We start from the raw sequence: 10086 nt of genomic DNA, 5'->3' as shown, positions 1-10086 counted from the left end.
CTTCCGCACTGACAATTTTGCCCCTCCCTTAAAATTGGCTCTTGTATTTAGTAGTTGGTAAAGGAAAAGAGTCCAAATCCACTTTGTGAGAATTTTAGGAATTCTCATATCTTAACCGTTTATTGTATATTGTACGATTAGTTTTCGTTATGTACTATTTGTGTTTTAAATAAAAAAAAGTCAAATGATTTTTTATCGCACTTACACGATGAATGACTAAGATGTGAGGATCCCCATAATTTGAATTCGGATGTGATCCAAATCAGTTGGTAAACAGTCTTAACAAGTCAGGCCAAGCCGAATATCATAATGATTAAATTGAGCTTGTTGTTACTTAGTATTACGGTCTGATGATATTTTTCTTCACTAGTAAGTGAGATGTCTTATGTTCGATTCTTGCCAAAAAAAAATTTGAATCACATTATTGCTAACCCATTGTGAGACTTAGTCCATTCCCTCAACCCCTCAATGTAGATACTATCGTTTGTTCAAAAAAAAAAAAATGAGCTTGTTTAAAATTTAGCAAGCAAAGCACTTGTATTGTCCTTTATTAAGGGTATTCGCTCTTAGGATCATAAGTTTTATTCTCATTTTTCGATATCATTTATATATGAGAAAAACTATCGAGCTTCGACTTGATTTAATTTGTGCTTTTAATGAGTCAAGCTTGAACATGTTGAAAGAAAGTTGAGTTCAAGTTGTATCGAGCTTTAAGTTACAATCATATAAATGACCGGCTTATATAACAAGTCCAGTTTCAGCAAAATTAATGATGAATGTTAGGGTTCTAAGTCGAATTGATACAATTCGAGTATGTATTGAGCTTGATTTTCATTTGGCTTGTCAAGTAAGTTTTGGCTCATAGTTGTAACTAGCTTTGACAAATGACTTGTATTTACCATGCGCATGTTAATTTTTTTTATCTAAACGAATCCTATCGTATAAACATATTCAACTAATGGTTGGAAAATCAAAACTCAAATTCTATCCATTAAGATAATGTGTTACACAATTCGTTAGTTGACTAGTCTCTAACGGATCACTAAAAGTTGAGACAAACGCAGTATAATAAGAGATTTATTTTTATATAAATATATAAAGAGTCACATCACACATTGATGGTAGATTAATCACATTTTTTTAGAGTATGAATCTCACATTGAAGGAAAAAAAAGGTATTGCATGTGCTTATAAGTAAGTGGAACCATGATTTTCTAGATCATGACACGTGACGCTTAGGGTGGTTAGAATGACCAAAAAGGCCTTAGAGTGAGATTCAAACTACATGGGTGCTCAGGATTGTACTACCACAAATCATAGTATTCTGGCATGGCTCCATTAACCAACGTAATCATAATCCTGGGAGAATGAAATATCTTATTTTAAAAGGAAAACTAATGAAAATGGTTTGAAAATTTTGAATTTTAACGATAAGAACAAAATAAAGGTAAAGTGAATAGTAACAGGATTGACGAAATCTCTACAAATCAATTAAACTCTATAAAAATCCATGAATTTATAAGTCCATTAAAGTATCTCAAATTATCAATTGAATACAAGGTGGCAAAGTTGGAAAACAATTTGTTGAATAAGGTTCGTCTATCTTCTTCTTAATTTATGTTGAAATGAAAATTAATTTTGTTGATATATACTCGAGAGAGAGAGATTAGATCACAAATATATATCTCTACTATTGCAAGAATCTCTTCAGTGCTATCACTTTGAAGTTGTTCTTTCAGGGAATAAAGTTCCAAAGTGGTTCAACTACACCTCTAACCATCCCACAATCATTTAGAAGAATTTGTTGGATGCAGTGAATTTTGTTTTGAAATTCCTCTAAATTTGCAAGGTGAGGAGATGTTAACAGGATTGGTTCTATCTTTGTTTTTGAACCACCGACTTATCATTGTCGTTCTACGTATATTTTCATCGACGGAATATGAAAGTATGTCCCTCATTTGGGGAATAGCGAGGACATGAAGGCAACTCATGTGTGGCTTGCGACATGGGATTTAGTAAACGACCTCGAGATGGAGCCAGATATTCGTCAGGTTACAATTGCTTCCAATTTATAGGCATTAAAAGCTGCGGCGTGCACCTCCTATTGCGCAACCCACCACTCCTAAGGTGCGGACCAATTTTAAGCTGTTAGATTTTAATTGAACGGCTCACAATAAAAGAGCCCAACCGAGCTCAAGATGGAACCGGGTCCTCTTTCGACTCCCTCTTCATCCGCCTACGTCGTTTAAGGTAGATTGCAATCGTATTTCTTGTACCCAATTTCAAATTCCATTTTTATTGTGGGTTGTTGTAAATTTGTGATTAGTCATGTGCAACTATAAATCGGTGTAATATCTGCAGTCAATGATCTTGTTTAGTTGTTACAAATACAGATCTTCAATTTCCACAGTTCTTGTTATCCAAAGTTATATTCTTTTCCTCCCTCACCTCTTTCGTTACAAACAATGGTATTTCATTGCATATCTGTTTTTAATTAATTCCCGGTCGAATGAAGTGAGGCCAAATTCCTTTTTGGTGAAATGGCAAGAAGTGAGGTCAAATTTGATAGCTCACAAAACATTTCTTAATTTTGAGTACATGTGATTGAAAAAGATAGCATCTCTTTTGACTATCAACTGGCAAATTGTATGTTCATGTGGGTTTGCAGTGAATTGGATATGATATTTGTGTGAATGCAAATTTCCGCCTTCTTTTTCTGGACAAAATTGCACCTACAAAACAATTAACACCTTAAGTTAAGGGCAAGAGCCTCATGCGCCCAAGACGATTTTTTTTTTGGGGGGGGGGGGGGCTTTGGCCGAAGAACCTCCAATGCCAAAGTTAGAATTTAGAGAGAGAAGTGTTTGAGAGTTTTGGAGAATTTTAGCAAGAGTGAAGAACTAGTTTTTTAGAGAAAATAGGATCATATATATAGAGAATGGAGGTGGCTGGCCCTTAGAGGTTTTTTGTGTGAAAATGGGTGATTTAATTGGTGATTAATGGATTAATTAGGAATTAATCCATTAATTAGCCAATTAATCTCCATTTATATGGAATAATTTGTAGGTTATGAAGTAATTACCTAAGATGAGGATGGATGAGATAATTTGGAATTTGTTACCTATTTTGGACACTCTTGGCTGATTGTCAACTGCTCGCGCGTAAGACAACCGGTGTGTCTCAAGGGTGATTTTGTCATTTTTACCAAAAATTCATGTGTCGCCTTGTGATTATTTTGGCTCTACAAATGCCTCCACACCTGCTGGGTTGCTCGTAGGAAAGGGCAGCAGGTGTAGAGATCTTCTTGCTCTAGGAAACTTAAGATTGCTTCCTGTTTTGATGTAGATTCCCTCTTTAATATGAAATTAGATCCTTCTAGGAAAGGGAAATAAATTTCTTTCAAAGCCTATTTAAGTCTACCTTAAGTGGGTTATTAAATCAACTTTGGAGATCAATTTATTCTACCCTGCAAAAGAGAGAAAGCTAGAGGATATTTGTTCCCCCTCCCCTAGCAATCTTCTACACTTGCCCGTGCAAATGACCGTCTTTCGATGCTTTCTTCGTCTTCTCCGCGCTGCACTGAGGTAAGAAAATTTTAATTTTTCTTGTCTTCTTCTTGGATAATGCTGTCGCGAGGCAGCCGTCAAGGTGGTGCAGCACGTCTGCTAGCAGAGGCCAGAAGTTGGCTCGGCGTAGGGCGAGGAGCTGTTATAGTAGAGACCACTGCTTGGGCTGCTTGGCTTGGCTAGAGCTAAAGGCAGCTTGTGCGGCTGGTGCCACGGATTGAGGCATAAGGGCACAATGCTAGGCGAGTTGCATGGCTCATGTCTTCTGGCTTCTTGGACTTAATGGGGGCCAGGCCGGCAATTGGGAGAGATAAGGAGGTCGAGGGCCTCATGGGCTGCTGGAATGCTGGGCATGCAGGCTTCTTGCCTGCTGGTCTGAGAGAAAAAATGAGGAAAAAGCCAGTATGGGTTGAGTTCCCCTGCTGAGTATCGTGAATAGAGTTGGCTGCTTAGTTCTCTTCACCAGGAGAAATGTGGGTTGCTCTCGAGAGAAAAGGTAAAGAGGATCAAGGTGGATACTTTGGCTCGTCTGATCGCTATCGTGGAGCCTACTATGAATGAAGGTAAAAAGAAGAGATCTTCCCAGTCTGCTCAAGAGATGCTGGTTAAGAAAAAACTGAAGACTTCCTCCGCTGGTCGTGAGGGTCTACCTGCTGTCGAAAGGCTTGTGATTGACATGACTTCTTCCAATGGGAAGAAAAATAAGGCTGTTAGATCTGAGCATGTGGCGCCTGCTATGTCGAGAATGGCTAATTCAATTGTTGATAGTATTGCTCAGTGTAGAGGTCTTATCATGCTCCCAGTGCCGAAGTTTGTGCCAAGACGTCCGTTGGGAGCTAAGTGTGGTTCTCATTCGGAAAGGCTTGTTATTATGAAGAGCGATAAGGTGAACTCTGCTGCTAAAGTGGCGCTAAGGCCCACTCCCTCTGCTGCTGAGACTGATTCGCCTGCTGGGAAGGAGGAGACTGCTCGCATGGGTATCTGTGAGAAAGGCATGAGGTGTACCTTTTCAATTAAATCCAGGCATTTTTCAACTATGTGAATGAAAGAAGTAATATGAAATTCAACATTAATTACCTAAAAACTTGGTTTTATTCAGATATATAAACCTACAAGGAGAAATGAGATTATAAGTACAAAATTTCTACAAGGTGATCAAAGAACTACATCATTTGGATGAACATGTAAAGCAACTACTCCTCCTCTGTTATTGTCTTTATTAATCAAGTATCCATGCAGAGACGGTAGACTTGTAGGACTACTGTTTAATCATGAGTCGGGGTTCACAATGATCTAAAGTGAGAAAACTCCATCACATATGCATTTAAATCCTTTCTTTAGGGGGAGATATTTTGTTAACATGTAATTTAGATAAGATTATATATTTTTGAGAGAGACTAAGTTTTTTTATTTATTTGTGAGAGAGATTAAACTTATTCACGTCACATGCGATATCATGATTATTTTTTAATTATTTTTCCGTTTACAATTTTACTCTAAGTCTCTATATTCTTATCCATACGTTTTATAGTTTCATGTCCTTTTTTTCTTCTTCTTGCTCCATTTTTATCTCTCTTCCTTCTCCTTTCTACCCATGTCTCTCTTTCTCTCTCTCCACCTTCTTCTTTGTATTTTTCTTTCTCTTCTCTATATTCCTCCTCCTACATCATTATCCTTCTAATACTGAAATTTTTGCTTTTGTAGAAATTTTGAAACCAACTTTACAGAAGTGCAAAGAAAATTTAAAAGTAATCTTGCAAAAATGCATGAATTGTGAAATTAATTGTTCAGAAATGCAGAAATTAATTTGCTTTTGTAGAAATTTTGAAACCGACTTTACGGAAGTGCAAAGAAAATTTAAAAGTAATCTTGCAAAAATGCATGAATTGTGAAATTAATTGTTCAGAAATGCAGAAATTAATTTTTACAGATCTAAAATCAGTTTGAAGTTTTTATAGGTAGTGTCACTTTAAAGTTTAGGCCTAGTTTGTCACTTTAGGGGGCGTTTGTTTGCCCTCACTAAGTTGGACTGGACTGGACTGGACTAGCTATTAGTCCAATACTGTGTTTGTTCCATGCTGGGACTAACATTAATGAGACTAAAGGGGACTAGCATGGACAAAACCCTTCACTAAGAGGTCTTAGCGAGACCTCCCAATAACCATGGGACTAGCTAAGACTATCCTCTCTTTCTCGTCCTCGTCATGCTCAACGACCACTCTCGACAGACTCCTTGTCATCTCCGGTCACTTAGATCAATCATTAACTTTCCGACTCTCTTTCAGATCCATTTCACAACCAACTTTCATACAAAATATACCAAATTGAAGCTGGGAGTGACAAGATTACGATTTTACCTGAATCGAGGCCAAAATGTGGTTGAATGTGGCTAGAAAATGGCCTGGAAGTCTCAGCCTTTTTGGGCTTCTTCAAATCCATGACAGATTCAAGCATTCAAAGCTAAGATCTCGGTCCAAGGATGGTGATGAATTTTTTGGCGATGCTAACTTCATCCAATTTAACGAGGAAATGGTAGGAAAAAATGAAGAAAAAGATAAGATCATAATAAAATATTAATAATTTATATATTAAATAATATAATATTATAATTTGTTATTATCCAGCTTCTTAGTCCAATACTGCACCAAACGCTTCACTAAGTTAGTCCAGTTTAGTCTAGTCTAAGCCAGTCCAGCTTAGTCCTTGAAGCTAATCCAGTCCGAGATAGTCCGGCGCAACAAACGCCCCCTTATAGTTTTGGCTTGGTTAACTAACAAGTCTATTGAGGCCATGGCTGGAATTTTAAAATTTTGGTTTGCTTGTTTTTGGGCTAGGTTTGTTGAGGTTTGGGCTTTTGTCTCTCCTTGAAATGATTCAAAACTAGTGAAGTTATATGAAATATATTTTGTGTTGTTTTAGTGTTCAGAGATTTGCTGACCATTGTGTGTATTGTAAATTTTAAAGTGTGGGGCTAATGCTGGAGCTCCATCATGTTTATATGTTTATGAACTTAGCAGGATGGTGAATTTGTTGTTTATCTTTCTCCAGGGGTTAGAGAATGCCTCATTCCAGTGATCAACATGGGTTATCAAAATCTTATTCAGGAGAGTGATTCTCTCCGGATTGTCTTAGCTTTGTAAGGCCAATCCCTCAACCTCTCGCCAGTTGACCCTATCGTTGAGGATGCAAAGGCATGCTAGACCAGATCACTAGAGCTGTCATCACCCATATATGCCATCAAGCGAATGAAGCAGTGCACCGTCTAGCCCACTCGACACTTCTTTGTAATGGTTTTTGTTCTTGGTCTGAAGATCCTCATGATCTCTCTTTTATGTATATCTCTTTGACCATTTGGTCTTTCGACGACATGGGACCTCGAGATAGAGCCAGATATTCGTCAAGTTACATTTGCTTCCCGCAAAGGTGTAGGCATTAAAAGCTGCGAGGCGCACCTCTTATTGCGCAACCACCATTCCTAAGGTGTGGACCAATTGTGCGGACGAATTTTAAGTTGTTAGATTTTAACCGAACGGCTCACAATAAAAGAACCCAACCGAGCTCAGGATGAAACCGGGTCCTCTTTCGACTCCCTCTTCATCTGCCTTTGTCGTTTAAATAAAAAAATGTATAATAATTTTGATCGCAAAATAAATGAATATGATTTGAAGATATTGAAATACTCACAAAAAAAAAATGCGGCGAGAACCCTCTCTCCCATACTGATCTATTATTATAGTGGCCTGCTTCTGCAAGTGGAGAACCATACGTTGACACACAAACACTAACAACACTACCACACTTAGATTGGATGTGTTCATATATATATATATATATTTCATGTGTTTTGTGTTTTATGCATTTTTATTTTTATTATGTGTTTTATATTCTTTCATAATTTTTCATGAGTTTTTTTGTGTCAATTTATAGTGTAAGAATAAAAATCCAAACACGTACATTTGATGGCATGTCAGTGGTTAATTTGATTTCCTTCATATTTGTGGTGCTAATTAATATGTTTTATGTAAAAGGAATTGCATTTCATCCGTACGCATTGTATGAAAGAGGGAAAATCAATTTGTCCAAGAGAATCACTTTATTATATAACTAAAAGAAAAAGGTAAATAATTGTAGCTGAGTGTTCCCAACTAATAATAGTGTGATGAGACGATGAATTGACCCATCAAGATCACCAGATCCATGAATATCTGACGTACAAAAAAAGAACGCGTTGGTAACAAAAAAACAAATTGTTTGATGAAATGATATTGCAATGAAAGAGATGAGAAGTTTCGTGTCAACTTTAATCCTTTCACTTTATAACAGTCACATTGAAAGGTAGTAAGTAAGAAGCTGCTCCGTTGGTAGGGAGAAAAGCATGATGACTGATATATATAACAAGAGAGAGCCCATTGTCCATACACTGTACCATACTGCATTTCCAATTATTTGAGAGGCTCTTTTCTTTAGTTTATGGTCTGGCTTTAATTCTCCTATGGCCAATCAAATTGTCCCTTCTTCTTCCTTCAGCAGTACTCCTTCATGGACATACGATGTCTTTTTGAGCTTTAGAGGAGAGGATACACGTACCAATTTTACAGATCATCTATACCATGTCTTGCACCGTCACGAAATCAATACTTTCATTGATCATCGTGAACTTCCAACAAGAGAAGAAATATTACTAACTTTTCTCGAAGTAATTGATAAGTCGTGAATTTCTGTTATTGTATTCTCTAAAAACTATGTTTCTTCAAGATGGTGCTTAGACGAGCTCGTACATATCCTTGAATGTAGAAAGTCAAAGGGACAAATGACAAGGCCAATTTTCTACAAGGTGGATCCATCGGATGTCCGACATCAAAGAAATAGCTATGATGTTGCGTTTGCTGACCATAGCTGCAAATATGAGAATGACCTAGAAGGTGCAAAGATGGAGGACATCTCTTATAGAAGTAGCAAATCTGAAAGGAGCTACTCTCAATGAGGGAAAGTACGTTTATTTCTAACCTTCATGTATACGGTTTTTGAGTTGCTTTACTCTATATTTCAGAATTTACTACTTCCTTTTAGGAAAAAAAAAAAAAAATCTTTTTCTCAATCTAATGACATTTAGGGTTGTTTTATTCACAGTACATATGCGGTTGAACGTACCTCACATATTAAATATAATTCACATATTGTTGAACACACCTTACATATTATATGATTATGCATGCAATTCTATTGATTTCAAATTAGAAAGTGACATTCAATGCATGTATAAAATAAAGTTTATCAATGGAGTTTTACTTTTATTGGTTAAGAGTTTTGTTTATAATGGAGGGTGGGAGTGGCTTTGAGAGCTTGAAGAAAAATAATTTTTGGGATACACCTTAAAAGTGATTTGGGGTATTCAAATTTTTTGTTTGATTTTTAAATCTTATTAGGCCTAAACTGTTATTATATAAATCGTTAAATAATATGTATTGTGCTAATAAAACAACTCAAGCTAAATCAATAATTTTCAAACAAGGAGAGAATAACAGTTATAAATTAGGGTTCAATTGATATTATTGTACTCTCCTAACAAAAGAAAAGTGGCAAAAAAAATTTATTGTTGGGAATTTGGAATTTAAAAATAGTGTTGTACTTACCATTTATTTATATCATTTCTCAAATAGAGATATAGTCCACCGACATATGACATGTGAGTTTATCTTTATTAGGGAAGTAATACAAATAATAAGTAAAAATAACATTTTTACCTTCTTTTTATATATATATATATATATATTATTTTTAAATCGTTTGTTACTATGAATTATGTTAGTCGACTGAAGAATTAAAGGAGTACTGAAAAAAAATAAGAAATAAGAGGTGTTCAGGGCTGGATTGGATCAAGTTTACTGTTTACCCCCAAAACAATGTCAAATCAATTTTCTCCTCGAAGATATGCATCACACCAGTCCAATCTGAATTCAATCACACCCCAATCAACCTCATTCTCTGATCGTCAGAGTTCATGGGTAATTCCGTTTGAGTATCGCCTCTGTCCACGGATGTACGTGATTTTGGTTTCAATAGTAACTAGATTATTCTTTATATTGTTACTTTTTTTATGGTATCACGTCAGGTCGTTCCTTGTGTAAAGCTCGTGATCCACGTTCCACGATTTGTGTTGTTTATATATTAGGCTTGAAAATTTGCCACATGCGAATGAGATGTTGAGAGAATGAATCTCATATTAGGAAAAGATGAAATCTTGCATGTGTATAAAATAATTGGGCTGCTCTTTATATTGTCAATTAATTTTATGATAGAACTTTAACTTTCTTCACCTTCCCATGCACGAGAATTTATAACCCAAGATTGGTACACCAATCCGCTATGCAAATCTATTTGTTTCAAATCCGTTACCATTTAGTATTATGATTTAGTGATATTCTATTTACTTATAAACGAGAATCTTAAGTTCAAATCTTGTGTTAAAAACTTCAGATGCACCGGTTAGTTAACAGGTGACTAAAGGCTTTTTATCACA

This window comes from Pyrus communis, chromosome 13 (genome assembly GCF_963583255.1).
Source record: "Pyrus communis chromosome 13, drPyrComm1.1, whole genome shotgun sequence".
Classification (NCBI taxonomy): Eukaryota; Viridiplantae; Streptophyta; class Magnoliopsida; order Rosales; family Rosaceae; genus Pyrus; species Pyrus communis.
This window is presented reverse-complemented; position numbering follows the sequence as displayed.